General features: G+C 45.8%; 1 long non-coding RNA gene across 1 annotated transcript; it reads left to right on the top strand.

Moving 5' to 3' along the window:
• Window positions 1-583: 583 nt before the first annotated feature.
• LOC113916342 lies at window positions 584-17,797 on the top strand. The gene is made up of 3 exons (XR_003517913.1): window positions 584-683; window positions 1,982-2,079; window positions 17,694-17,797. It is a non-coding gene; the product is annotated as an uncharacterized LOC113916342 (long non-coding RNA).
• Window positions 17,798-27,661: the final 9,864 nt, after the last annotated feature.

The raw sequence follows: 27,661 nt of genomic DNA, 5'->3' as shown, positions 1-27,661 counted from the left end.
ATATGTATCACACCTGAAGCCTATCCCTCAGGCCAAAGCTCCAGGTCAGGCAAAGGGGCTCTTTCACAGAAAGACTGGGTGTGTGCAGTGTCCTGGGGATGATAGCCTACCCACTGTCTCTCTGATTGTTACAGTCCTATGCAACCCAGGAATGTAAGTCCCCTGGCCACCAGAGCCAGGAAATCAAGGGCCATCCCCTGGGCAGAATCCATAAAAATGGGGGAAGCAAACCTAAAAGCCAAGGAAATATAAAAACCAGCTTTTAAAACTATGTAAATATATAGAGTCGTGTAGCCCCCGTTAACTAAGCCCCACTGACCATCAGACCCAGGCCATGCAGAGGTGTCTCCTGCCAGCAACTACAAAAATCAGAGCATAAGACAAGGGTATGAGCTCCCTTTTGGGTGACTCTGAATGTTATAGTCGCATGAGACCAGGAACGTAAGTCCCCTTAGCTTAGAGGACCAGACAATCAAGAGGCATCCCCTGGGCAGCAGCTGTAAAAATCGGGACACCCGGCACATGTAAAAAAAAAAAAAAATGTCCCTTCCAGGAGATATTGGTGCTTTGGTGTATGGTGGAGGAAGAACACAAAGACGGCGCCCAGCCCTCCCTGGCCCTGGAGAGTGTCCAAGCCGGCTCGGAGATGCTTGCCTCTCAGGCCGATTCTTTAAGAGAAGCAGGTAAGCATCTTTACCTTAAGTCTGGGCACCATTGATCTACTGCCTCTGAGCTGGGCCTGGGGTGGGTGAGTCCGAGTGTGCGAGCCCTTCGGGACCCACTTCTCAGAGGGATATAGTCTTGTGGGTGTCAGGACCTGAGCCCAGCTGCTTTTCAAAATTAGATGCCATCTCTCAGGTGCAGATCTTAAAATTTAGGGTACCTGGTATGGGGTTCAATCCCTTTGCTCCTCATGGAGAAGCTCTGGGTTTTGAGTTCCCTCCCAACTGTGAGTTAGGTGTCAGTGGTGGGGTTTATGGTGAGACTGTGTTCCAGCCTTCCTACCTACTTCAGTGTGTACTGCCCTGGGGCTGGTAATCTGCCAAGCCTCATTTGCTGACGTATAGTGACGACTCAGCCAGCTTTTAGGTTTTTCTTTAAGACGAAATTGTTCCATATGTAGCTGTAAATTCACTGTGTCCACGGGAGGAGGTGAATTCAGGATTTCCCTACATCGCCATCTTGAACTGTTCAACCCACACCCACCCTCCAAGCTTTTCTTCATCCAGACAAAATGGCAGATCACAGCCAGAGCTGGTTACATACTGGTAGTGCTCCATGTGCCCCAAGGGAAGTGCAGCTATTTGTGTCTTCAGTTGGAGAACAGGTAGGAGATGTTTCCACATAAAGCCCAAGGTAGCCTGGCAGGCCCACAAAATATAATATGCTGTCAGCCCTCCTCCTCCCATTGGAAGGAATAGTACCCTCTGTTGACCAACTGTGGAAATGACTGGAGGTCCTTCTTCAGCAGCTGTCCAAACCAGGCATCCTCAGGGACTACCAGCCAGGCTTATGCTGTTGCATACAGTGCAGACCCAGGTAACGGCAGAACCAAAGTGTCTAATGTAAATGTTGAATTTACTCACCCAGCTGAGCACTAGCTCTCTCTGCAGCTCGAGTATGAGCTTCTTGAGGACAGGGACCCTGGCGATTCATCTAGACCTATTTCCCCCCACAAAACCAGATGCTAGGCTTACAACGGGGGGTTCCATGACTACTCAGCCAATCCAACCAACTTCTTAACCTCACCGCTGACTTGAATTAAGCCTCAGCTACTTCTCTTGGGAGAAATTGTTTTTCTGGAACATAGGGAGGACCCTCAGATATAACAAGTCTACATTTTGAAACACAATAACCATTTAAAGGCAACTGTATTTTTTTTATTAATTAACGCCCAAAGAAAGGACTTTGCACAAGCAGTGCCCCGTGTCTACCAAGAGCGTATGTCGTGATCATATTTCTTCTCTGTTTCTCTCTCAAGAACCAACAATTTTTTCCCCAGAGAGTGCCTTCCTCAATGTATTTCACTACCCTTGAGAAGCCAGTTTGTACCAGAAAGGAAGGAAGGAAGGAAGGAAGGTAAGCCCTGAGAACAGGCTCCTATATCTACTCCTCTTGACCTTGAAGATCTTCTTTAAAACATGAGGGAGTGAGACAAATATTCCTGAGGTTTTTATATCTTTTTCTTGCTAGTGGATAAAAAGGGAGATTCCCTCTATTGCCAAGGTGTCCCCAAACCCCAGCCTGTGGCCACAAAGAAGGTTATCATAAAAGTCACATTTTAATTTTCCGTCACCCCATAGCCACCTGATTCAGGACCTCAGCCCACCACACCTGGCGTCTCCCTCCACCACCCCACTTATTTCTGGGAGGCCCCCAGCTAGCTTAGACATGCTCAGCGTCCTCTCCCTCACAGACCTTTCTGCAGCCACTATTCACGCGCCTGCCAGCAAAACCGTGCGAAGCCCCATCAGCCAGCGTCCTCCCTGTACTCCCAAAGGGGCGACACTGTCGAGGTGCCAGTGTGCTTGGGGTTCCCTCCCAGTTGCCAGCACATCGGAGGTTCAGACTCTGAAGCCAGACCAGGCTGGGCCTGACCACACTGCTATTTGTCTTTTCCTGTCTCTCTCCTCCACACCCCCCCCCCCCCCGCCCCAATGCCCGCAAACCTACTTCCTCAGTCCCCTTTAGCACTCACTCATTCATCTGTTCATCACACCCGCTCAGCAGTTCCCAAGGCCTCAGCAGCCTTCACCGCTCAAACTCAGCTCTACAGCAGAATCAGCATAACCCTCCAACGGCCCCTATCCCTGGACTACACCTGGAAAAAAGGTGTTAAAGAGTTGACCTTTGCGACCCCAGCTTCCTATGGGCAAGGGCAAAAGGACTTGGAAAGAAATTGCTGTCTGTGCTTTAATTCCTGAAGTATTTCTACTTTTACATTACTAAATTTAAACATTATTCAGTATAACACCTCCCAATAGAGAACGTTAATCAGTGCTAAGTAAGGAAAAGTTAAAAATATATCTATATGCTATAAGCTGAACTGAGTAAGATTATATTTGGGAAACCCAGAAAAGGAGTTGAATTTGGAAGGGACAGAATCTAGGGTGAATTTTTTTCTTCCTTTCTTCTGCTTTCCGTTAAAGTTGATTGAATTTTTCATTTTTTTTTTCTGTTAAGATCTGTTAAGATGAGAGGAATATTGATGGTTAAGTGGTTAACTCAGATAAGTGACCGCATACATTGTATCAGCATGATAACCAAACGCTGTATAACCAAGCGCTGTTTCCTTACAACTGTCTTCCCCGAGAACAGGATCCTTTTCTCAGGCCAACTTCAGTCTCCTTGAACCATTTGACAGAGTTACAGCCTGTTTGGTGCTACTTTTCAAAACTCTCAGTCCGGCCACAGTTATTATTTTTAAAACATATTTATCAAGTTGAAGGTTATATGGCAATTAAGCCTGTAAAGGATACTTCTTAGACTTGGTGCAATTGCTGGGAGAAAAATGTACATCTCTCTCCTGATTCTACCCCTTTCGTGCTCGAAAGAGGATCTGAGTCTCTCTGTGGGTGGCTTGTGGCAAGTACTAACTTAATCATTTTTCCCCTTCTCAGAAATCTTTATCTTTTGCCATGTACATTTAAAAAAAATTTTTTATTTATTTATTTGAATGCGAGAGAGAGGGAACGCAAGCAGGGGGAACAGCAGAGGGAGAAGCAGGCTCCCCACTGAGCAGGGAGCCCCAAGCGGGGCTCAATCTCAGGGCCCTGGGATCATGGCCTGAGCTGAAAGCAGACACTTAACAGACTGAGCCACCCAGGCGCCCCTTGCCATGTACCTTTCAAAGAGAATATTGTCACTGGCAGTGAGTTTCTCTTCCCCACCAGTAGGAAGGACACGAGTGTCATCCCACCTGCCAGTATCAGAGTCCCCATTTCAGAGGCAAGGGGCTCCCCTGCATGTCTCTCTGTTCTTCCTTAGTTCTCAGATTGATCAGGCCACTCTACTGAGGGAATGGAAAAAGCCTTTGAGGGCAGTGACAGATGTGCCACTAGATTGGAGGCATTCGCCTGGGGGGGGGACAAAAAGACCCACCCTCCTACTAGGGTCGTCTCCCCCCAACCTTCCCTTATACCATCAAAGGGAACAATCTGGACCAGCCATTTCTGAGAATAATAATAATGGAAGTATTAATAGAATACTGATAATAAAAGTATTAATCTCCATTAATCACTTGCTACATGCCAGGTGCTGTGCTAAATGTTGTACATATATTATTTCATTTAATCCTCATAGGTAGGTACTCAATCTTGCTCCTCTCTAGAATGGCTACCCCAGGACCCCCCAGCCCCCAACAGTTCAAGAGGTTTCCTATAACCCATAGCCCCCACCACACTTGGCCATTAGTCAGCTTTGTAACATCTGCCGATCTAATAGGTATAAAGAGATACCTCTTTGTTATTTTAATTTGTATTGCTTTGATGACTGATTTAAATAAGTGTGCCTTTTATCTATGGGACCCTTCGCTGATTTTTTCCCCCCTTCTGGTGTATCCTCAATTGAAAATGTTTCCCAAGCCCTTTTCAGAGCTTCCCACAAGTATCATGTGGTCTTTCCGCCTTGTTTATTGTCATCACAGTTGACAATCAGATGTAATCAGAGGCTAACTAATTATTTCCTCCAGTCATTGGCTTACACAGTGAGTGGTATTATAAACATGCAGGTGCTTGCATTTCAGACCAAAGCTTCCATCAGCAAGACTTTTGCTACCATCGTGTTTTATGTTTAATTGTAATAAGTGATTCAACAGCAAGACTTTTTTAATCACCACATTTGGGGCTCTGGACTCAAGAAGGGAAACCATTCCTTTCTCCTGGTGCTTGCTGCTTACTAGTAATGCTTTAAAGTCATCATTCTGTCTTCCCCTCTCGGGGAAAGATGGATGCGGCTGCATGAATTTTCTGTTTTAGAGCCCCCAGCGGAGTCTTGAACATGTGAGCCATTCTGTGAGCAGGGTCTGGCCTATGCCATAGAAGAAGCTGGCTCGAAACAAATACTCTCTGAGTAACAAACCAAATACAAAATGATAGAAACTTCCTCTAACTACGTTACCATTTCTAAAGAACATTTTGGGTTTCATACTAAGATGCCTGTGTTCCCAGCACTACAGGCTGACTGCCCCAGTTTGGCAGGATCAGGACCGAGCTCTGTGAATCCCCTAGGGGTGGAGTCTTCTAAGGCCAGGTGTGTAGTCAGATTTCCCTTTGTGAGTCCCTGGACTCTGGTAGCACAAGTGTCAGGACCTGTTTTTGCAAGTGTGGGTCATCTGTTTCTCTGGGTCAACTACATTTCCATCCTGGGGGTGTTCTGAGTTCTAGCTGGATCTTCACGCTAGAGTCTCCTTCTAGTCTGGCCTGATCTGCACAGGTGACCAGATTTTGCTACTAGATGAATGACATTTAGCAAGGGACAGTCTGATGCTTCAAGAAGCAAAACATGTTCCTCTCCACACCTCACCCCCGCTGATGCTCGTCACCTCAGCTATGGATATGTTAGAGGAGAATAGGGTTGTCATGGTTTTAGAAGAACAACTCACTGGCAGCTGCCCCATTGGCTGGTAGCAGAAGGGAGGGTTGTGTCTGGGACCACAGTGTACAGTTGTGCTGTTTGCACATTGCACATGAAGGCCCAGTAGAGCTGGTGAATGAGGTCCAAAATCCAAGCTGTGCGTCCTAACTTAGAGCTAGGACTTCCTAGAAGAGGTAGCACAAAGGTGCCCCGCAAGCTACCAGAGACCCTGCAAGACCCGCGTTGGATCCAATAGGGCTGACCAAAGACTTAGGGAAGGATGAGAACAGGCTGAAGTTGTCTTAAACCCAGACACTGTATTCTTTGTTCCACCCTGTAGAAATTATGTGCTTAGGAGGCTGCCTGAAAAATTGCAGGTGAGTACCTTCAGACCCTGGGAGAAAAGGGTTATATTAGCAGTTCTCAGTGAAGGCCGTGGAGATTTTGCCTCTGAGGGACATTTGGCAATGTCTAGAGATCTTTTGATTGTCACGATAGGGGGCTACTGTTGGTGGTTAGAGGACAGAGATGCTGCTAAACCCCCTGCAATACACAGGACATTCTCCCACAATAGAGTTATCGGATCCAAAATACCAGTAATGACCCCACTGAGAAACCCTGGGCTACGTGACAGTAGAGGGAGAAGTGTCCTCCATTGATGGATGTGTGGTAATAATGTGGTTATTTTAATCTAATATTTAAGAAGAGCCAGCTGTATACTTTAGATTTGTCCTTTAAAGTAAAGGTTCCTCCCCTACCCCAAGCCCACCCCACCCCCTCCCTCATTTCCTTGCACCTGTCCCCGCTCTTGTCACGGAAGACAGGATGCTCAAAAGAAACTGCTATATATGATTGTGCAAGTTTCTGTGCACATGTGTCTGTGTGTATGAGAAACAGACTAAGAAACAGAAAAAAGCACCTAGAGAGGCAAAGAGAGATGTGCAGAGAAAAACAGATAGTGAGGGAGTCAGGTAAGGGATAGATGGAAAGAGAGAGGAAAAAACAACACACAGAGGAGTGACACCTAACTAAATCTTTTTTCAACAGATACCATCTAGAACATGCCAGTCTGGAAATTCAGTATAATAGGTGAAGGTCCCTGTGTCCTATAAGCCCACAATCTGTAAGAGACAGAGGCCACAAAGCTGTAATACCTGTGGAAAGTGGAAGGCTCGTCATAAAATCATAAAGCCAGAGGGAAGGCAGAAGAGAAGCTGACATTCTGCGGGGTGGGGGGAGTCTGGGGGGGGGTGACCATTGAGATGAACCAAGAAGAAGCATTTTGTCAGGTGAACAGAATGAGAAGTGAGGATTCTTGGGAAGTGGGTTTGGGGAACAGTAGACAGTCGGGAGGTGATGAAGTGGGCAGACTCAAACAGTGGAGGGGTAGAAGTGGGGAATGAGGTTGAAAAGAGCAGCTATGACCCCCCCCATCATCTCCCAGAGCAGGGTCAGACTTAGATTCCATGCTTGAAGCTGTCCATAGGGAGGATGCCCAGAGTTTCTTGTGCAGTATTTCCTCACCTCTTCCAACATTTACTCGAGTGTTACTTGATCAGTGGGGTCTACCCTGAAACGTTTCAACCCACCTTCCTGACATTCACAGCCCCCCATCTATCTTTTTCTGTAGTACTCATTATTGAGGAACATACTATATAATTAACTTATTAATTTCATATCTGTATTCCTTGACTAAGAATATAAGCTTCATGAGAGCAGGAATTTTCTTTTGTTTACTAATGTATCTAGAACAGTGCCATGTGGCCCTTAAGTGCTCAATAAATATTTGTTGAATGAATGAGCCTGGGGGTTGGAGGCATACGGCCCCTTCCCAGAACTTTATGTTTCTGATGGCTGCTCCTCAGGGGGTGTAATAGTCCTCTAATGTTGCATAACAAATTATCACCAATTTAGGGGTTTGAAACAACACACCTGTCTTATCTCACAGTTTCTGTGGGTCAGGCGTCCAGGCACAGCCTAACTGGGTCTTCTTTTTAGGGGCTCACAAGGCTGCAATCTGAGTGGCTCAAAGTGGCTTTCCTGGGGAAAGGGCTGCTTCTAAGCTTCCTGATTGTTAGCAGAGTTCAGTTCCTGTGGCTGTGTGACTGAGGGCTTCAGTTTCCTGCTGGCTGTTGGCTAGGGGCTACCCTCAGCACCTGGAGCCCACCTGCAGTTCCTTGCCATATGTGGTTCCCCAACATGGCCACTTGGGGAACTCTCTCTCCACAGCCAGGGAGATAGATAGAGACTCTAGCAAGATGGACGCTACAATTTTATGTAACATAGTAATGTAATCACATACATGGAATCACCCATATCCTAACTCCTTTGCCATTTTCTACTGATTAGAAGCAAGTCACAGGTCCCACCCATGCTCAGGAGGGGATCACACAAGGATGTGAACACCAGGAGGTGGGATCATAGGGACCATTTTAAGAGAAAGTCCACCACAGGAGGTAACAGCTGGAGGACATGCTTCTCCTTTGAACACGGTCCCTTGGTTTTATGCACAACTCAACCTCTGCACCATGTTAGAGTTATTTACGTGTGTGTCTGCCTCTCCCACAAGGTTGGGGGCAGGAACTGTTCTTGCTCATCTTTAGAATCAGTTTCTTTTTATTTTTTTATTTTTTTTATTGCTATGTTAATCACCATACATTACATCGTTAGTTTCTGATGTAGTGTTCCGTGATTCATTGTTTGTGCACAACACCCAGTGCTCCATGCAGAACGTGCCCTCTTTAATACCCATCCCCAGGCTAACCCATCCCCCCACCCCCCTCCCCTCTAGAACCCTCAGTTTGTTTTTCAGAGTCCGTCGTCTCTCATGGTTCGTCTCCCCCTCCGACTTACTCCCCTTCATTCTTCCCCTCCTGCTATCTTCTTCTTCTTTTTTTTTTCTTAACATATATTGCATTATTTGTTTCAGAAGTACCGATCTGTGATTCAACAGTCTTGCACAATTCACAGCGCTCACCATAGCACATACCCTCCCCAGTGTCTGTCACCTGGTCACCCCATCCCTCCCACCCCCGACCACTCCAGCAACCCTCAGTTTGTTTCCTGAGGTTAAAAATTCCTCATATCAGCGAGGTCATATGTAGAATCAGTTTCTAACACAGAGCCTGGTATGTAAGTTATCAGTTTTGGATGAATGGGTAGAAGGATGGATGGATGGATGGATGGATGGATGGATGGATGGATGGATAGATGGATGAGTAGATGGATGGTGAATGGATTTATGGATGGATAAATGGAAGGAAGGCAGAAAAGAAGGAAATGTGGTAACAAAACAAGGATGAAGGCAAAGAACCTGACAGAGGGGCCACCCACCGTGAAGTAAGATGTAAGCACTAAGTTATGGATCTGCTCACAGTCCGAGCCTTGTTCCTGCAGCTGCCCCTTGGAGTCTTTCTATCAGGGCTGCCAAGAGACCAGAGGCAGGCAGTTCCTCTCTCCCAGATTTCCTGTTTTCTCCTCAGGAAATAGGAGTGCAAAAAATCATGAGGGATGTCCAAAAGTTCCATGTATGAAGGCACCAAAGAAATCCTGCAGTTCTTTGTGACTTTGGCAGGTCTGGAGGTAATTTCCTAAGAAAGCTGAGAGAAGAAAGCATTCCTTTGCAATCCTCTCCAAGGCTCCAGGCAAAGGCTTTTGATAACAAAGTGCTTTGTGCAATAAACACTGAGTTCTGACCTGAACTTCTTTGAGGTCTTGCTACAGTGTGGAATAGTGAATCCAGGCTGTTCCAGGCCTTGGCCTCTGAGGGCGAGTTGGAAGCCAGGGCACGGCGCTCCTCGTGCGGGCGATAGGATCTCAGGCTGTTCTTTCTCTGTGGGCACTGTGGGAAGGCAACTGTTGGGCAGACTTGACTGACGATGCTTAGTGTGTTTTCCACCCAGTAGGGCCTCATGGGCAGAAAGATTCTGACATTTTTTCTGGCTCGGTGCTTTAGACAGGGTGACCTTGGGTTAAACTTTACGTGTACATCATCCCCCCCCTCTTTTGCTTGAATTTTTATGATTTTGTTCACCTGTTCCATGACAGGTAATTTGCTTTATGTCAGATGAAGTCCATTAGTAGTCAAGGTGAGTGAATTGTGACAAGGTCACACTGGAGACCATGATATTTATGTCTTTGTTAATTAGGGCCAGACTATAAGCCTGAGGAACTCTATTGTTTTTAACAGTGACAACTGAGCTTTTGCATGGGTCCATGTTTGTAAAAACCTTTGTCTTTTGTGAATCTATAAAATGTTTGGTGCTTAGTCTCCTGAGGGGTAGATGAGATGCAGAATCTCTGGACATTCTGACCGTGAAGAGAATGTCAGATTCCACGGTAGGTTACTAACTTTCAAATAAAAATTTTACTTTGGATTTCTCTTCCTGCATTTCCTTTATAACCTATCAGCCTGCCAGCACCAAGCTAAAGCAGTTTAAAGCAAACCTGGAGAAGCCGATGAATAACAATGGGAATTTTATTTACTGAAATTGCCCTGAGAGCAATCCAGTAAGAAGAACTTGGAATTTCCAAAACACAGTGTTCATCCTTGTTTTGACAGCAATATCCTCATTTGACAAGAAAGAGGCTTTACTCTACCCCTCACCACATTGGCTTGTCTCCTAGGTTTTAGCTGGAGCTCTTCATCTAATCTGTAGAATTCCAAACAGAAGGAACATGGTTCCTCTGGATCCCAAACCAGTAACTAGACCTGGAACCATCCTGAGAAACATTAAAAGAAGACCCACCAGTTCCTTGCTGGGGCCTCTGTGTTCTGAGTCCACACTTCAGGCCCCAAGCTTTAAAAGCTGACTTTGAACAGGTGGAAAGCTTTTGCGTAAAGCCATCCGGGAGTATCGGTCCTCCTGCTGGGCGCACAGCACTTCACTTGGCGGGTGTTCTCTGTAGGGAGAAGGGTGCGCGCACACACACCCCAGTGGTTTGTCCCAAGCACGTCCTGCACGTTCTCAGGGTCCTTTATCCCAACCCGTCACCTGACTCCTATCTTAAGTAAGGTTTTTGATGGCACAGCTCGGGCTCAATCTCAATAAATCATTCTCAATAGTGCCTGTTAGAATGAAAGACTAGCCTCCCCCCCATTTCAACATCAGAACAACAGGAAAGAAAAAGATAAAACTCCACATCTCCCATGCTCCCACGGAATCTTTTATGATTGTCTCTTTCCTCTTGAACAGGGGTCTCTCAGGCTGCTAGCTTTCCATCTCTACTCCTATGTCCTCTTAAGAAATTTAGCCTCTATGGAGTATTTTTCAAATGCATGAAAACTTCTAACAAAAACTAAAACTGCTTTCTCAATAGGTCCATATCCTTTCAACTTTCTAATATTTAAAAATACATTTAGATATAAAGGCCTTTCCCATCTATTTTGTCTGGAATAGGTCCTACTCTCTTGTCCACCCTGGCCCATTTTTTTCTATTTACGCAGCCCACTCATTTTCTTCCCCCAGTTTCATTTATTTGATTTTTTTGGTCTATCCTCCCCTGTTGGGCCGTAAAGCTTTATATAAGCAGAGACCACCTCTGTTCTGCTCTTCACTGTAGCACCAGCAACTAGCAGAGCACCTGCCATTTGGGAGAATCTCATTAAAATATTTGTTGGATGGAGGAAGGAAGAAAGGAAAGAAGGAAGGGAGGGAGGAAGGAAGGAAGGAAAGAAAGAGAGAGAGTTTACAATAAGTGATATAGCATGGCTTCCTTAGCTAATTAAAAGTGAAAGGCAGGGCGCAGCAGAGCAGAGGGTAAGCAACGCCATCTTTGGAGAACAGAGCAGAGTGCAAAGGAGCTGATAGGGCTGCTGAGTGATATAAAGGTGGCTGTCATCCTGAAGGAAATTGTCCACAGCTGGCCCAGGAAACAGAGAAGCCGAGGGAGGATCCAGCGGAGGGTAGGCACTTGCGTGCCCCATCACAGCTTCATGCCTATGAGGCAGGCCACTAGATGAACAACAAAGTGTGTGTGAGCTACAAAATGGCCGCTGCTTCATTTTCACCCTCCAGATCTCACGTAAGAATCCCTCTTGTGCTCTACCCCAACCAAAATCATACCAGGAAAGGAAAATGTGGTTCAGCCCAGCCAAGTGGACACAACGCTAAGTCAGCATCCACTATGTATTGCCCGAGTGAATGAACTTGCATGACAGCAAGAGGCGTTTGGCCACCTGGTCTCACCAGAACGAGAGCTCCCCCCCATGAGGGATGGGATTTTTGTGTTCCATTCATTGCTGTATTCCCAACACCTGGAGTGGCGCCTGGCCTGGGTACATGCTTAATAAAATTTGTGTGATGAATAGTGAATCGATCTGGCCCAAAGTCGAAGAAACCTGTGTGGTTGTGAAGACACAACCAAATGAAGATTTTTCTATGCTGCAGGGTGTGGGAAATGCATGAGGAGCCATTTTATACATTTAGCATAAAGGAGCATAAAGTGGAACAGAGGGAAAAGCATATCTCCTTCTCTCACAACGTATCCAAGGGGAACAAAATATAAAACCATTGTCGTGACAGCAGGGCAAATATCATAAGTAGTAAGTCAATTACAAAGAAGCCTGGCTCCTGCAAGCCAAGAATCCTGGCTAAGGGGGAAGAGAAGAGAGAGGAAAAGTTAGAAGCATTTTCTTCACAGCCTTCCTCAAGGTCCGTGTGGGGTGCGACACAGCAGAGTAAGTCCTCCAGGGGCCTTGCTGGGCTGTGCACCACGGACAGGCGCAGACACCCCACGAACAGCGCCGTCAGTTAGAGCCGGGCTGCACCCTGAGGTAATCGGAAAGGCCAGCCTCCTGGGAGGGTTTAGCTAGCTCAAACATTCCACTTCTCTCAAGAAGGCCTTGCATGAATTCTGATGCCACCGTCTCTCTCGGCTTTTGTCTCCCTACTCCTCTATGAGATCTCAGCTTTGTTTTCAGAGATGTCTGCCTCTCTACCTCTGTGACTCTATCTCTGTATGTCAGAGCTACTGAGTGTTAACCAGGGTTTTGTCCGACCGCTGGGATTACTCGCTCCTCTACATGCTTTTCTTCTTTGTGTGTTTTCCACGTTTTGCACTGAACATGAATTACTCCTCTAATCACACACACGAAAAATAGTTACAAAAGTGCTTTAAAGTACTCTAAGGGTGGGTGGGGCAATGAAAAAGAGAACTATTTTTTGTATGTTTTTAAAATAAATATTAACAGTATCTTGGGGCACCTGGGTGGCTCAGTTGGCTAAGCATCTTACTCTTGATCTCAGCTCAGGTCTTGATCTCAGGGTCATGAGTTCAAGCCCCACGTTGGGCTCTATGCTGGGCATGGAGCCTACTTAAAAAAAATTATATATATATATATATTTGCATCTATTTACACATATATATATATATGTAGCAGCATCTTACAACTCAACATGAGCAACTTGAGGTAGATGCTACTTGTAAGTTATACGATATCATGGGTGAGATACCTATTGTATATCAACAATATGGTACTTGTACTTCCTCTAGGCATAGCACCTTGGGGAAGTTTATCATCTGCCAAATGTTGTTGGTTATCAACTTGAATTGGATTTTCTTTGATTTTTATGCCTTATACACTCTATTTGTGTGCAAAAAATGCAACAAGAAATTAAAACAAAAGTAGTTAACTTTCTATTTATTATGTATGTATGGTATCTGCGTGGCTAAGAATTAAAGATGTCAAGATATGAGGGCAAGAAAAATGCAATTGTCACTGTGTCCTGGATCTAATAAGCAGTACAAAGTAAAAGAATAAAAACAGAAATGAATATTTGGGGCATATCTGAGGACCAAGCTTTATAATTTGGCCCTATTTTCATGGTTGGTTAAAATCTATGACAGTAGATCAAAGTTTCTTTACCCAAATCTCCCTAAACAAAGTACTAGAAGTGGCCTCAGTAAAGTGGATATGGAAGATTAAGATCATTCTAGACCTTGGAGAGCTAAGTTTTATACATTTCCTCCTGCCCTAATTCTTGTTAGAGGTGAACCAATAAGAGGCACTTCTGTTCCCCAAGTCACAGTGCTGGTCTTTCTCTGCTCCTCTTTTCTCAGGTTTCTTCCTGATTTTATCACCGAGTGCAGCTCGTTCGGTTGAACAAGGTTGAAGGTCCTCCTGAGGGGTGAAGGCTAGTGTGGGGCTAAGCTCACTGCCCTCTTCCATCATTTGTCTCCAGGCAAAAGTGGATAAAATGAGCACCTTGGGAAGGGCACGAGGGGCAAAGACAGAGGGAGGGTCAGGAAAGGGACCCTTGCTGCCTGAGAAGCATGTGGGCAGGGAAGGTCCAGCCCTTGTGTAAGGGGAAAATCATGGCACCCTTGTACATATGTGCCTGAATTCCAGGTTTGGTTTGCAGTAGTTGAGAGAATGACCTTTCCCCCCACCACCCAATAAAAAGCCTGGCTAAAATCATCCAGGCACTTCTCTCTACCTTCTCTAGATTGGCTCAGCGCTCTCACTAAAATTCCCAGGCTGGTTCTGTCTGACTGCTAGAGGCTTACCATTATTTTTTTTTAAAGATTTTATTTATTTATTTGAGAGAGAGAATTAGAGAGAGAGAGAGCACATGAGAGGGGGGAGGGTCAGAGGGAGAAGCAGACTCCCCGCCGAGCAGGGAGCCCGATGCGGGACTCGATCCCGGGACTCCAGGATCATGACCTGAGCCGAAGGCAGTCGCTTAACCAACTGAGCCACCCAGGCACCCCGAGGCTTTCCATTAAAAAGCTGCCTTTCTCCGGGAATCCAAGGGCCCAAGCCCTCAGCCACACCCTTAATCATGTGTCTCTAATAAATCCTTCCTCTCAAATAATCAGTTCTGCAATTTGGGAGAAGAACCAACCAGACAACTTGGATCCTGCGAATAAACTAACCTATGGAATCATGGAATGTTCCCATCCATTCTTGACCAGTTATTTTGTGCTGGAGAGACAGACCTTTATATTCACCAGGTGTCCACTAGATTGAGTGCTGAACAAGCTCATGGGGGTAAGACCATGAGAATGACACAGAGATGAAATTCTTCTAGTGTCAAAACAAACTCTATGAGGACAAGATGCACTTGGAGTTTGACTCCATCTTCTGTCTTGTGTTGGGTTACTACAGTTCATCAGGAAAACTGGAATTTGTAAAATCTCCAAATCCTGCCTTGGGGAGTCTGTGCCTCTTGGCTTCCTTACAGAGCTCCTTTGTGCCCGTAAGATAGGTTTAATAATCACACTCTGGGTTGCACAACTGGAATACCATCAGAATAACATAGTGCAGAAAAACAGAACCAGTGTTTTGCATTTCCTTTTCAGATAAACAATTTCATCTGAAAAGAAAAGCAGATGCTGTTTACCCATGACTCTGGTCCTATCCTGTTGTTGGGGCTGGAGGGTCTGCAGCAAACGATTTCAAAATAGAAGCATCATCCTGTTCTCTCCAAATGCCCTCCTTCCTCACCCCCTAGCCTGTCTCTCTGGCTTTCATCCCCCATGGTGACTGCATACAGAAAAGAAATGGGGACCCAGTGATTCTTGGCGCTTCCAAGGGGGCCCACAGGCCCCGGTGAGAGCTGACGGTTTAGGAGGTAGGAAGCAGCCAGTGGACTTCAAACATTTAGAGATGCAGGCAGGTTACGTAGGGATCCAAGGATTTTTAATGGTTCCCAAGCTAATATGACCCTCCTTAACTTCACTTCCTGATTTCCCTAACCTACCGGGGGTCCTGTCTTCTTCCCATGACCAAATCACAGTCATAGGATGTTAAAGTAGCAAGAAAGAGGATGAAACCTTGATCTAGGTATAAAAAGTGCCTTGCCAAGGTCAGCTGCAAGTTCATGACAAAGCTGGGCTTAGAACCCCTCCTATCTTGATTCACAGACCTGTGCTCTTTCCAGAAGCCCTAACATGAAAAGGATTCTTTACACAAGAAACAACAGGTGTTGGCAAGGATGTGGAGTAAAAGGAACCTCTTACACTTTTGGTGGGAATGCAAACTGGTGCAGTCCCTATGGAAAACAGTATGGAGGTTCCTCAAGAAGTTAAAACTAGAACTACCCTGGGCCCCTGGGTGGCTCAGTTGGTTAAGCGACTGCCTTCGGCTCAGGTCATGATCTTGGAGTCCTGGGATCGAGTCCCACATCGAGCTCCCTGCTCAGCAGGGAGTCTGCTTCTCCCTCTGACCCTCCCCCCTCTCATGTACTCTCTCTCTCTCATTCTCGCTCTCTCAAATAAATAAATAAATCTTTAAAAAAATAAAAATAAAAAAAATAAAACTAGAACTACCCTACGATCCAACAATCACACTACTGGATATTTACCCAAAGAATACAAAAACACTAATTCAAAGGGATACATGCACCCCTATGTTTATAGCAGCATTATTAGCCAAGATACAGAAGCAGCCCAGGTATCCAACAACTGATGAATGGATAAAGGAGATATGGTGTGTGTGTATATATATATATATATATATATATATATATATGATGGAATATTACCCAGCTGTAAAAAAGAATGAAATCTTGCCATTTGCAACGACATGGAGGGAGCTAGAGAATATAATGCTAAGCCAAATAAGTCAGTCAGAGAAAGACAAATACTATGACTTCACTTCTATGTGGAATTTAAGAAACAAAACAGGGGGGCGCCTGGGTGGCTCAGTTGGTTGAGCGACTGCCTTCGGCTCGGGTCATGATCCTGGAGTCCCGGGATCGAGTCCCACATCGGGCTCCCTGCTCAGCGGAGAGTCTGCTTCTCCTTCTCACCCTCCTCCCTCTCATGCTCTCTGTCTCTCATTCTCTCTCTCAAATAAATAAATAAAATCTTTAAAAAAAAAAAAAAAGAAACAAAACAGGGGTGCCTGAGTGGCACAGTTGGTTAAGTGACTCTTGGTTTTGGCTCAGGTCGTGATCTCAGGGTCATGAGATGGAGCCCCATGTGGGGCTCTGCACTCAGTGTGGAGTCTGCTTGAGTTTCTCTCCCTCGCCCTCTGCCCTTCCCACTTGTGCTCTCTCTCTCTCTTTCTCAAATAAATAAATAAAAATCTTAAAAAAAAAAAAGAGGGGTTTCTGGGTGGCTCAGTTGGTTAAACATCTGACTTCAGCTCAGGTCATGATCTGGGGTCTTGGGATCGAGCCCTCGTCGTGCTCCGCACTCAGTGGGGAGTCTGCTTCTCCCTCTCCCTCTGCCCCTCCGCCGGCTCATGCTCTCTCTCTAATAAATAAAATATTTTAAAAAAGAAAAAAGAAAAGAAACAAACAGCAAAGGGGAAAAAGAGAGAGGGGAAAACCAAGAAACAGACCCTTAACTATAGAGAACAAACGGATTCGGGTCACCAGAGGGGAGGGGGTGGGGGATGGGTGAAACAGGTGATGGGGATTAAGGAGGACACTTGTGATGAGCACTGAGTGACGTATGGAACTGTTGAATCACTACATAGTACACCTGAAACTAACATAACACTCTATGGTAACTGATTAGAATTAAAATTAAAACTTTAAAAAAAGAGGATTCTGTAACTGAGCTGTTATGGAGATTCTTACAGGTTCAGTCCCTGGGTATAAAAAACAATGGCCCGTCAAGATACCAAAATGGAAATAAGACAAACTAGAATAAACCTTAGTTGTATATAGCATCATTGGAAGAAGTCTACAAACTCCCTCAAGCCCAAGAGTAGGGTCTAATAACGCAGTGGCCATATTCAGTCACGTGAATTTTCCCTTCCCTCTTCTGTCCACCTAGTGACCATCAGCAGCATGATTCATCCCTAACCCCATTTAGCTCCAGGGCCCTGGGGGAAAGAAGGGTCCTTAAACTGTTTAGGTGCACATAAGACCACATACGTGAGAAGCAGCTGCAGGACCAAAGGCAGCCTCCTGATATTCAAACCCACACTTGGTCCATAGATCCTGCTGAAGTCTGAAGATTTGGCAGTGATCTGGTTATCTGGTTAGTTAATCAGAATGGGTGGCAGTGAAGCTGTATATTTCAAGTTGGAATGTTCATTTTGCCACTTGAATTATTCTATTTGGCAGTCTACACTGCAGGATTCCTAACGTAGAACTGAAAAGTACCCTCCACATATCTGGTTTTCAAGTCTAAAGTCTTGTGTGTATCCCTCTGTTCCACAGGATGTCTTAATGTAGCCGTTTATCTCCTGGACCAGAGATGTGCTTCCTCCCAGCCCAAACAGATGCCGTGGGAGGCCTGGTACAGCGACCTGGGCTGGGCTGACCCCGCCACTCCATCTGCTCATGGGGACAGTGCTTCCTTTGTACCATTGTTTGGTTTTTTGTTTTTTGGTTGTTTTTTGTTTTTTGTTTTTTTGTTTTTTTTTTTTTTTACTTTTCCTTCTCCCCGGTTTCAAACCCCGTCCCTCAGGACCTCAGTTGAAGCCAGCCTTACCCAAGCACATCCTTGCTCCAAAAATTGTAATTATTCCCTAAGCAGGCCATGACATCTTTTCAAATGATCCTCCTGAAGCTGGAGGGTCCCAGGAAATCCAGTCACTTCCCCTCAAATAGAGGCACCAGCCTCTGGAAAATTCCACAGCCCCGGGTCCTGGTTAGTGGGGGAAAAGGGGGTGAGGGGTGAGTTAGGGTGGTGCCTAAATCTTTAGGCCATCAGTGGGGTTCTTTTGAGTGTTAGGGTGAGTCTCCAGGAAGTGAAATTCTCAATCTGGAGTAGTTACTATGACGACAGGAGATCATCTCAGGCTAAATTATAGAGAAAAAGGCAAAGTGTATGTGTTCATCACTTAGGGTTGTGAGGTGGGAACCTCCTTCAGGCCCCGGAGTCTTTCTTTAGATGGGCCCCTTGAGTCTCAGAATTACTGACTCAACAGAGATATCCCTTTAATCAAGACCCAACTCCGAACACAGCTCTCACTATGGTTTGGACATAAGGTGTGAGCTTAGTGACACTTGCGCCTTCTCATGGCAAATTAGATGGTGGCCTGCGCTAGGGCATTGCCATTGGGGAGAGAAGGAACGAGATGTAAGTTTAGGAGGCTGGCTGGAGAGAATGAGGTGCCTGAAGATATGTGGGTGTTGTTGAAGGCTGGCTCAAAGATGATACCTACTTCATGGGTTGCTGCAAGGAGTAGAGTTAACGCAGAGTGCCCACAATGGTGTCCTAGTACCATCGGGTAGGTTCCTAAGAGAAGCCGCTTTCCCCCTCCTCCTCGTCCCTCTCCGTTTTCACTAACGGTAGGAATTTCCCACCTGGAAACCTCAGAGTACCCACCCCAAGGAGGCTTGGCCACTGCTGTCTGAATCTGAATCTCACGACTGAAGGCCATGGGTATGCCCCTGCCTCTCCTGGTCCCCACAGAGCAGGTAGAAATAAGTGTCTTCTCTCCAGAGCTGCACCAGGAAAACCCTGAAAGTCATTGTCTCACAGCCAGAATGTTCCCTTTGTTCCTCTGAAACAGAACCAACATCTCTGGGAGGGACAAAGAGGCAGCCTGATTCATGAGCCGAGCAGACGGCTGGGCCGAGTGGTGGGGGCACAGGGGTAGCTGGGGCAGCAGCCCCTGGGATTGCGATACTCACTCTGGTCTCCTCTACGACAACGTGCGGGACACCTTCTTCCAAAGAACACAATTATTTCTGAATGTCAGGTGCATATTCAGCCTCAGACCTCCCCAAACACACTCATACTGAGCTCCCCTGGGACATCTTCCGGGCCCTTGGAGAACTAGACCCGAGTCTAACCACATTTTTTATTCTTTCCCCCCACAAATGTGTTCATCCCCCCATTTATTCAACAAGCACGTGCCAAGCTTCCACCCTGTGCCAGGCACCGTGCTGGAAGCTGGGGCTTCAGAGACACGAGGCCCCGTCTCTTCCACCTACAGCCTTGTATGGAAGGCAGGCAAACTGAAGACTGGGGTGCCATGAGATGTGTGACAGTGAGCCGGTGCAAGCAGTCCTGGGAGCACAGAGGAGGGCCACAGAGCCCCGCCGGGTTTCAGAGAAGACTTCCTGGAGAATAAGCACAAGTTGGCCAGGCTTTCTAGGTAAGGGAGCACCAACAGCATGGCTCAAGGCAAGTAAGACCATGGCTCAGTGGTTCTTGCCTTTGCTGTACACTGAAATCTTTGGCAGGGCTTTTAACAATTACTGATGCCCAGACCCTCACACAGATTTAAGTGACTCTTTGGAGGGGGCGCCCAGGAATCAGTCTTGTCGAAAGCACCCCAGGTATACATCGGAGTTAGGGACCAGTGGGTTAAGGAAGAGTCACCAACACAAGACCTTTGGAAAGGAAAAGCCCAGAGTGTACTATAATCTAACAGCTCACTCTGCCAATACTTCTAAGACACTGGGTCTTAGACCCGATGCAAAGCACACAAGGCCAAGGGATGCACTGATACGTCCCTGAGTCTGTAACAGACTCGCTGTACAGCCCCCTCCAGGAGATAGAGCCCATAGAAAAACCATTTGCCATTCTTAAAGGAGGGTGCTGTGGTTCTCAAATCCAGTAATACTCTTCTCATGGCTCCAATAAGGACCTCCTTGTAAATATTAGTTTCCGAAAACTCAAAAGAAGGCTTTCGATCAAACACAAAACTCCAGACACAGTGCAACACTGCTTTTGACAAAGTAAGTAGTAAATCAATAAATCCAGCTTGGCCATCTTCTTAGAGGCTTGGAAGAAGACACAGAAGTCCTATTCTTCAAACTGGGGCGTGTCCCAGTCTGAGAGGGAGAGGGACTACCTTGAGCCAAATGCTGACCAACAGCTCCCATTGACTGGAAGGCGAATGTGGAAATGGGTGTGAATCCCAGTTCAGCCACTTGCTGCACCATATTGGGCAAGATGCCTAACTTCTGGGAACCTGTTCTCTTCTCCGTGACATGGTTATAATTATATCTACCTTACGTGGTTCTCTTGGCTTAAAGGAGGTAAAGTATGTAGAGTGCCCAGGATAGTAAGTGGCCAATATCTAATAGGTGGCTTATTAGTCAGTGATGCCTCTTTTACCCAGGATCTCTTCTAGCATCACACTTTATTATGAGAAACTGTGTTATAGGAGTGGAAATAGCACAGGAGATAGAAGGCCTGGCCATGTCATGGTTCTTCTCCTGCTGCCATTCTTCCCCCTCTCCTTCCTCTCTCGAGGCAGCACCTGGTTCCCGAGACACCTCAGTCTGCAGGCCACTCCTGCCTCTCAGGGTGGTCCCCAGATGCACATCTGGGCATGTGGCTGGTGCCGCCCCTCTACTCAGATGTTGACAGCATGTGAGAGCCAAGAGCCTGGGTTTCTCCGTCTGCAGGCCGGGGCCACAGCCCAAATGGGAGGCTCTATCACCTCCTATTTATTGACCCCTCTGACCAGCGTTGAGGAACTGCTCTTCCCTCTTCCAGCTGTTGGACTTTGTTAAAAGAAAATTAGTTCCGGGAAGGTATGTTAATGGAACTTAATGTCAAATTAAACAGGAACTCCGGAGATCCTCTGGCTGGTTCCTACACTTTTTGTGCCGTGGATCCCTTTAACAGTTTGGCAAAATGTCCACAAACCCATACAATAAAAGACACAAGACCACAAGGAATTCAATTATACTGAAATACAATTGTATCAATTTCCCACGGAGTTCCACCCGTTCTATACGGTAACCCCCTGATAGCCAAAGCCCTTACTGACAACTTGGGAAACTCTCCAAGGTCACCCAGCTATGAAGTGAGACAGATGATAGGGGCCTGTCTCCCTACTCCCGGACCAGGGCTCTTTCCACCAATTTACTTGTTATTTTAGAAAATTAAGAAAAAGAAAACAGAAATCGTACTGCTCTGCATGGAAAAATCCTGAATTTTATGCAAGTTGGAAGGTATGGATGAGGCCCTGCTGCCCAATCTGTATTCATATGAAACTGACCTTATTTTATAGAGGATTGCAAAACCGGGCAAAGATTGTTTCCCAGCAAACATCTGGAGAAACCTAAGGCCACAATCATTTGAGGATTTATCTAATACACTGGTAACTGGCAGCAGATGTCCCAGGCATACAGATGATAGCGCTGGATTATGGCTTTAAATGAGTGTCTTCAATCCCTCTGCCTCCACGTGGCCTTTGTCAAGGAGTCTGGAACATTAAACTCGGAGCCTGCTATAGAAAACTCAGCTCTCCTGCTTCCCTCAGCACTTTTTAGGAATAAGTGAGCAATTATTGTCATCTCTCTGAGGAGAAGACTAGAAGGTATTTAACCTGAGCAACCCCCGAGTGTCCTAGCTGAGCCCTCTCACCCCTTCCTATGCAGGGGCAATAGAACAACACAATGGTCAAAAGTAGGGGTGCAGGTCACACTTCGGGGATTAAATTCTCACTGCATCATTTTAGAAAAGTTGCTTGACCACCTCTTCCCACCTCGGTTTCCTTTTTTTTTTTTTTTAAAGATTTTATTTATTTATTTGACAGAGAGAGAGAGAGAGAGAGCACAAGCAGGGGAGGGGCAGAGGGAGAAGCAGACTCCCCGCTGAGCAGGGAGCCTACCTGGGGCGCCATCCCACGACCCTGAGATCAAGACCTGAGCTGAAGGCAGACACTTAACTGACTGAGCCACCCAGGCGCCCCCCACCTCGGTTTCTTAATCTCTCTCATGTGAATGTTACTAAAGCCTGCATTGCAGAGTGTGGGGACAGTGAGAGTGAATTTATGGAAAGCCTCCATATAGGACCTGATGTATAGTGTTGAATAGTTAGGAGCCATTATTATAATTAGGTCTAGGTTGAACCCTGCACCTCCCCCACAGGCCCCTTACTGAATAAAGCAGATGTTAAGGCAGGTGTGATTGGCGGACTGACTATGTTCAAAGAAGCACATTCATCATGGTTGGAGCAGACCTGTTCAGCTTCTCGGCAAGATAAGTGACTCAACCACAGTCACACAAAGGGAAAATCCTGCATCTTCTTTCCACCAACCCCACATACATTCTTGTACCTGCTGCCTTCCTTCTGGTTTCTGTAAACCCAGAACCTCTGTCGCTCTCAAAACGCAGTCTCTCCCCCTGTGCTCGGGGTTGCGTCCCCCCTCTCTCCTCGGGGTCGCTCCTGCAGTCCTCACCCCCATACCCACAGAGTCAATACTTCTCCTCTACTGGGGCCATTGCCGTGCGCGCATTCTCTTAACATCTCCCCGAACCCCTATGTCTCCTTTCAGCTACTAACTAATTTCTCTACTTTCCTTCAACTTTACAAGAGATTTGCTGTCTCCGTGTCCCCTCCTCAGTGCACTCAAATTGGGCTTCGGTCCCTACTCTCCACAGAGACTGCTACTGTCAAGGTCACCAACGACCTCCATGTCGCTAAATCCAGAGGCCACCTCTTTGTTCTTACCTTCCGTGACCTTTCAGCAAAAGTTGATTATTTCCTCCTCTTGAAATGTTTTCTCTCTTGACTCTGTGACCCCCTGCTGTTCTCTTTCCCTTCTGTTGTCCTTATGGGCTCCTCTCCTCTACTACTACTTCGGTAACCCCATCCAGTCCCATGGCTTTGGAGACCATCTATGTGCTTATGATCCCCAAATCTCTACATCCAGCCCTGAATTTTCCCCAAAGCATGACTTGGATATCCAACCGCCTTCCTAACATTTCCACACAGATGTCTAATATGCAACTCAGACATAATTTATCCATAAAGAACTCGAGTTTTCCTACCCAACTTGCTCCTCCCTCAGTCTTCCTACTTTTAGTCATTAGACGAGCATCCATCCTGTTGTTCAACCTATAAATCTAGGATTCGGTCTTGATTCCTCTCTTTCCTCATCTTCCACATTCAATCTGTCAGCAAGTCTTGTCCACTTTATCTACAGAGCATATTCCAAATTCATCCACTTCTCTCCATTTTCATTACAATCACCCTAGCCTAAGTCCACACTGCCTGAATGACTGCAATGCTCCCAGCTGATCCCTCTGTAACCATCCTGCTATCCATTCTTGGAAGGAAAGCCTGAATGATCTTCTCACTGTCTTGCTTAAAACCCTCCACTTGCTTCCCATTGTACTTAAAATAAAATCCAAATTCCTCAAAGCAGGATAGTATACGGCTTCCACCCACCTCTTCAAACTCATTTTCAATCATGTTTCTCCTCACTCTCTCTACTCCAGCCACACACTCTTTCTGTCCCTTGACAACACAAACTCTGTTTCCACCTTAGGACATTGGCACTGGCTCTTCTTCCTGGAATGCTCATCCCTATGGTCCTTGAGTGACTGGCTCCTTTTCCTCCTTCACATCTCAGCTGAAATGTCAGTTCTCAGGGAGGCCCTTCCTCACCACAAAACGGAAGTGGCCACCCAGACACTCCCTATCACATCACCTTTTACTGTGTGTGTGCTGGACTCTCCCCTGGAAGATGAGAGTTAGGATCTTGTCTTTCTTCCTCACCATGACATCTGCAGGACTTAGAACTGAGTGCTGCACAAATATTGTTGAAAGAGTGAGTGAATGGGTAAATGAATTGGTACCAGAGGTGGGACCAGAACCCAGGTCTCCTGTCTCCCAATTCAGTGTTCTTCCCCGGGGCCATGGCGAGCTGCAGCTTTACCAGTTGTGTTTTGTTTTGTTTTGTTTGTTTGTTTGTTTTAAAGATTTTATTTATTTGACAGAGAGAGGCACAGCGAGAGAGGGAACACAAGCAGGGGAGTGGGAGAGGGAGAAGCAGGCTTCCTACAGAGTAGGGAGCCTGATGCGGGGCTCGATCCCAGGACCCTGGGATCATGACCTGAGCCGAAGGCAGACACTTAACTACTGAGCCACCCAGGCGTCCCTGTTTGGTTTTGTTTCAAATAAGCGCTAGGCCCACTGTGGGGCTTGAACTTACGGCCCCAAGATCAAGAGTTGCATGCTTTCCTGACTGAGCCAGCCAGGCGCCCCGCTGCTTTAACAGTTTGATGGCTTTCTTGCTGTTCACCAGATACTTGGCACCATTCAACTCTCAACTGGTTCCAGCTCCTAGTGATAAAGGAAATGGCTCTAAGGGAACAGGAAGGGGAGGAAAGAGGGCCTCTGAATGAATCAAGAAGTACATAATCATCCCCACAAATAATGAGAATGGAACATTCTCATATATAATCATATATATAATATATAATCATATATAATCAATAATATTCATCATATTATTGGAACCATCCAATAATATTTAGTAAACATTTATTATGTACCTGGCATTAAGCAATTAACCAGGGATAGAAACACAACCCTACTCTGAAGGACCTGACGGTCTCCAGAAGGAGCCTGTAGGCCTGCGGCGATGCCCACACACCCTGCTGCGGTGCGCCTGAGAACAAGCATCATGTGCCAAGAGCAAGGACGGCTGAACAGAGTGGGCAAGAGTCAGGAGGACGTCCCAGAGAGTGGAACTCTGAGCTGAGTCTCAGAGCGTAAATATGTGTTATTGGAAACCCTTAGTCTGGGTTTTCACACGAAAAGTACCGTTGTATTGTCCCTTTTTTTTTTTTTTAAAGATTTTATTTATTTATTTGAGACAGAGAGAATGAGAGAGAGAGAGCGCACATGAGAGGGGGGAGGGTCAGAGGGAGAAGCAGACTCCCTGCTGAGCAGGGAGCCTGATGCGGGACTCGATCCAGGGACTCCAGGATCATGACCTGAGCCAAAGGCAGTCGCTTAACCAACTGAGCCACCCAGGTGCCCCTGTATTGTCCCTTTAACTGACAAAAGAAAAATCACTTCAGAAGGGCAGGCAGGATGACTCCAGTATTTGAGAGAACCACTTATTAATGAAGACATGTTTACCAGAGAAACACTTAAAAAAAAAAAAAAGATGGAATGGTTTTCTATTTCTTACTACAAAAAGTCCACCAAAACAAAATCATCTTCCCTGAGAGCTTTAGAGTGAAACTCCTGAAGCAAGCCCCTGGATGACAGCAGATCACCCACCCAAAAAGCTACTTCCCTGTGAAACCACAGACTGTGTCCTTGAAAAAATATGCTGTCAGGTAAAAGCCAAGTTTTGCAGCAGGTGAGAGACTGATGGAGATTATGGCTAGACAAAGAGATACGTTATTACATGAAAACAAGCAAGTTTCAGGATACTGGATATTGTGGCTACTATTGTTACTATATTGGGATCTGTGTACGAATTCCCAGGGAGAATAAACGCAAACATAACAATGGTCATGAGGTGTGGGATTATGAGGCACTTAAGAGTTTCTGAGTCCTACATTTTGGTGCTATTTTATTTTATTTTATTTTATTTTATTTTTTTAGATTTTTATTTATTTATTTGAGAGAGCGAGAATGAGAGAGAGAGCACATGAGAGGGGGGAGGGTCAGAGGGCGAAGCAGACTCCCTGCTGTGCAGGGAGCCCGATGTGGGACTCGATCCCGGGACTCCAGGATCATGACCTGAGCTGAAGGCAGTCGCTTAACCAACTGAGCCACCCAGGTGCCCTGGTACTATTTTAATTGTTTACAATAAATGTGTACTATTTTGGAATTTAAAAATAAAATAAAAACTAAAAATAAAGATTTATTTAAAACATGGGTCTGATTTGTTTTATGATGCATAAAAAACTCGTGCTTCGCTCTACATTCCAGAAACATGCCAAGAGAGGATTTCCCTAAATTATATCATTTGCCAACATTTAGAGGAAACAATAAACTGAGATTCAGAAAGATAAGGTGATTTTTCTCAGGCTGTGACTCCTAGACCAGTACAGTCAGCTGATTCAAGCTGAGGAATAAAAGAGAAAATATATCGGGGTGCCTGGGTGGCTTAGTCAGTTACGGGACCGACTCTTGGTTTTGGCTCAGGTTCTGATCGCAGGGTTGTAAGGTCGAGCCCCCCATTGGGCTCTGCACTCTATGCAGAGTCTGCTTGGGACTCTCTTTCCCTCTCTCCCTACTGCTGTCCCCTGCACTCTCTCTCTCCCTCAAGTAAATAAATAAAATCTTTTATTTTTTAAAAATTTTTAAAAGATTTTATTTGAGAGAGAGAGAGAAAGCTCAAGCACAAGCAGGGGAGGGGCAGAGGGAGAAGCAGACTCCCTGCTGAGCAGGGAGCCCACGTGGGGCTTTATCCCAGGACCCCAGGATCGTGACCTGAGCCGAAGGCAGACGCTTAACGGACTGAGCCACCTAGGTGCCGCATAAATACATCTTAAAAAAAAAAAAAAGATAAAATATATCGATCTCCAACTTACACATTTGGAAACTTGAGCAACATTGCTTTGTGGAAAACTCTGTGGTTATTTAGAGTAAAGGAAAATATTCTTTTTATGAAGTTAACGAGAGATTAACTGTGTATTTCTTCAATGACAGGCAAGTCCTGGTAACAAATGTGATGCAGGTCAAGAAGACACAGAAATTTACAGGTTAATAGTTTCCCAGAAAAACAATTCAAATAAAAGTCTCTACCTCTAGTTCCTTTTGCAGACCTTAGAATTCTCAGTAAATTCTTTTTTATTTATTTTTTTAAGTAGGCTCCACGCCCAATGTGGGGCTTAAACTGACAACCCTGAGATTAAGAGTCACACGCTCTACAGACTGAGCCAGCCAGGCGCCCCAAAAATGTTTTTGGTTTTTTTTAAGTAATCTCTACATCCAGCATGGGGCTGGAATTCACAACCCCCAGATCAAGAGTTGCACTCTCCACTGACTGAACCAGCCAGGTGCCCCTCAGTAAATTCTTTGAATAGGTAGATCCCTTCCATTCAATTTATTTATTGAGTGCTTATAATGTATTCTTGCACTGGGGGGTACAGCAGGGAGTCAATGAGACAGATTCTCTGCACTTGTGTTGCTTATATACTAGTGGGGAAACACAAGAAGCAAAAAATACATCAAATCAGGGGTATAATTTCAGGTAAAGCTTTAACAAGGATATAATAAAGCAGGCAAAGTGGTAGTGACAAGAGCACTATTTTTCTCAAAGGTCAGGAAGGCCTTTTAAAGGAAGTAACATTTGAGCAAGGACACAGGAGGAGAGAGGGCGAGAGGCAGCAGAGCACTGAGGGACCCAGCAAGTCAGGGCCTGAACGGAAATCAGAGCTTCTCCTGTTCTCTCTCTCAGGGTCTGGTATGTCAAGGACTCGCTTTTGTTGCTGTTGTTGTTATTTTCATGTGTATAAGGCCT

This window comes from Zalophus californianus, chromosome 1, assembly GCF_009762305.2.
Source record: "Zalophus californianus isolate mZalCal1 chromosome 1, mZalCal1.pri.v2, whole genome shotgun sequence".
Classification (NCBI taxonomy): domain Eukaryota; kingdom Metazoa; phylum Chordata; class Mammalia; order Carnivora; family Otariidae; genus Zalophus; species Zalophus californianus.
This window is presented reverse-complemented; position numbering and strand designations above follow the sequence as displayed.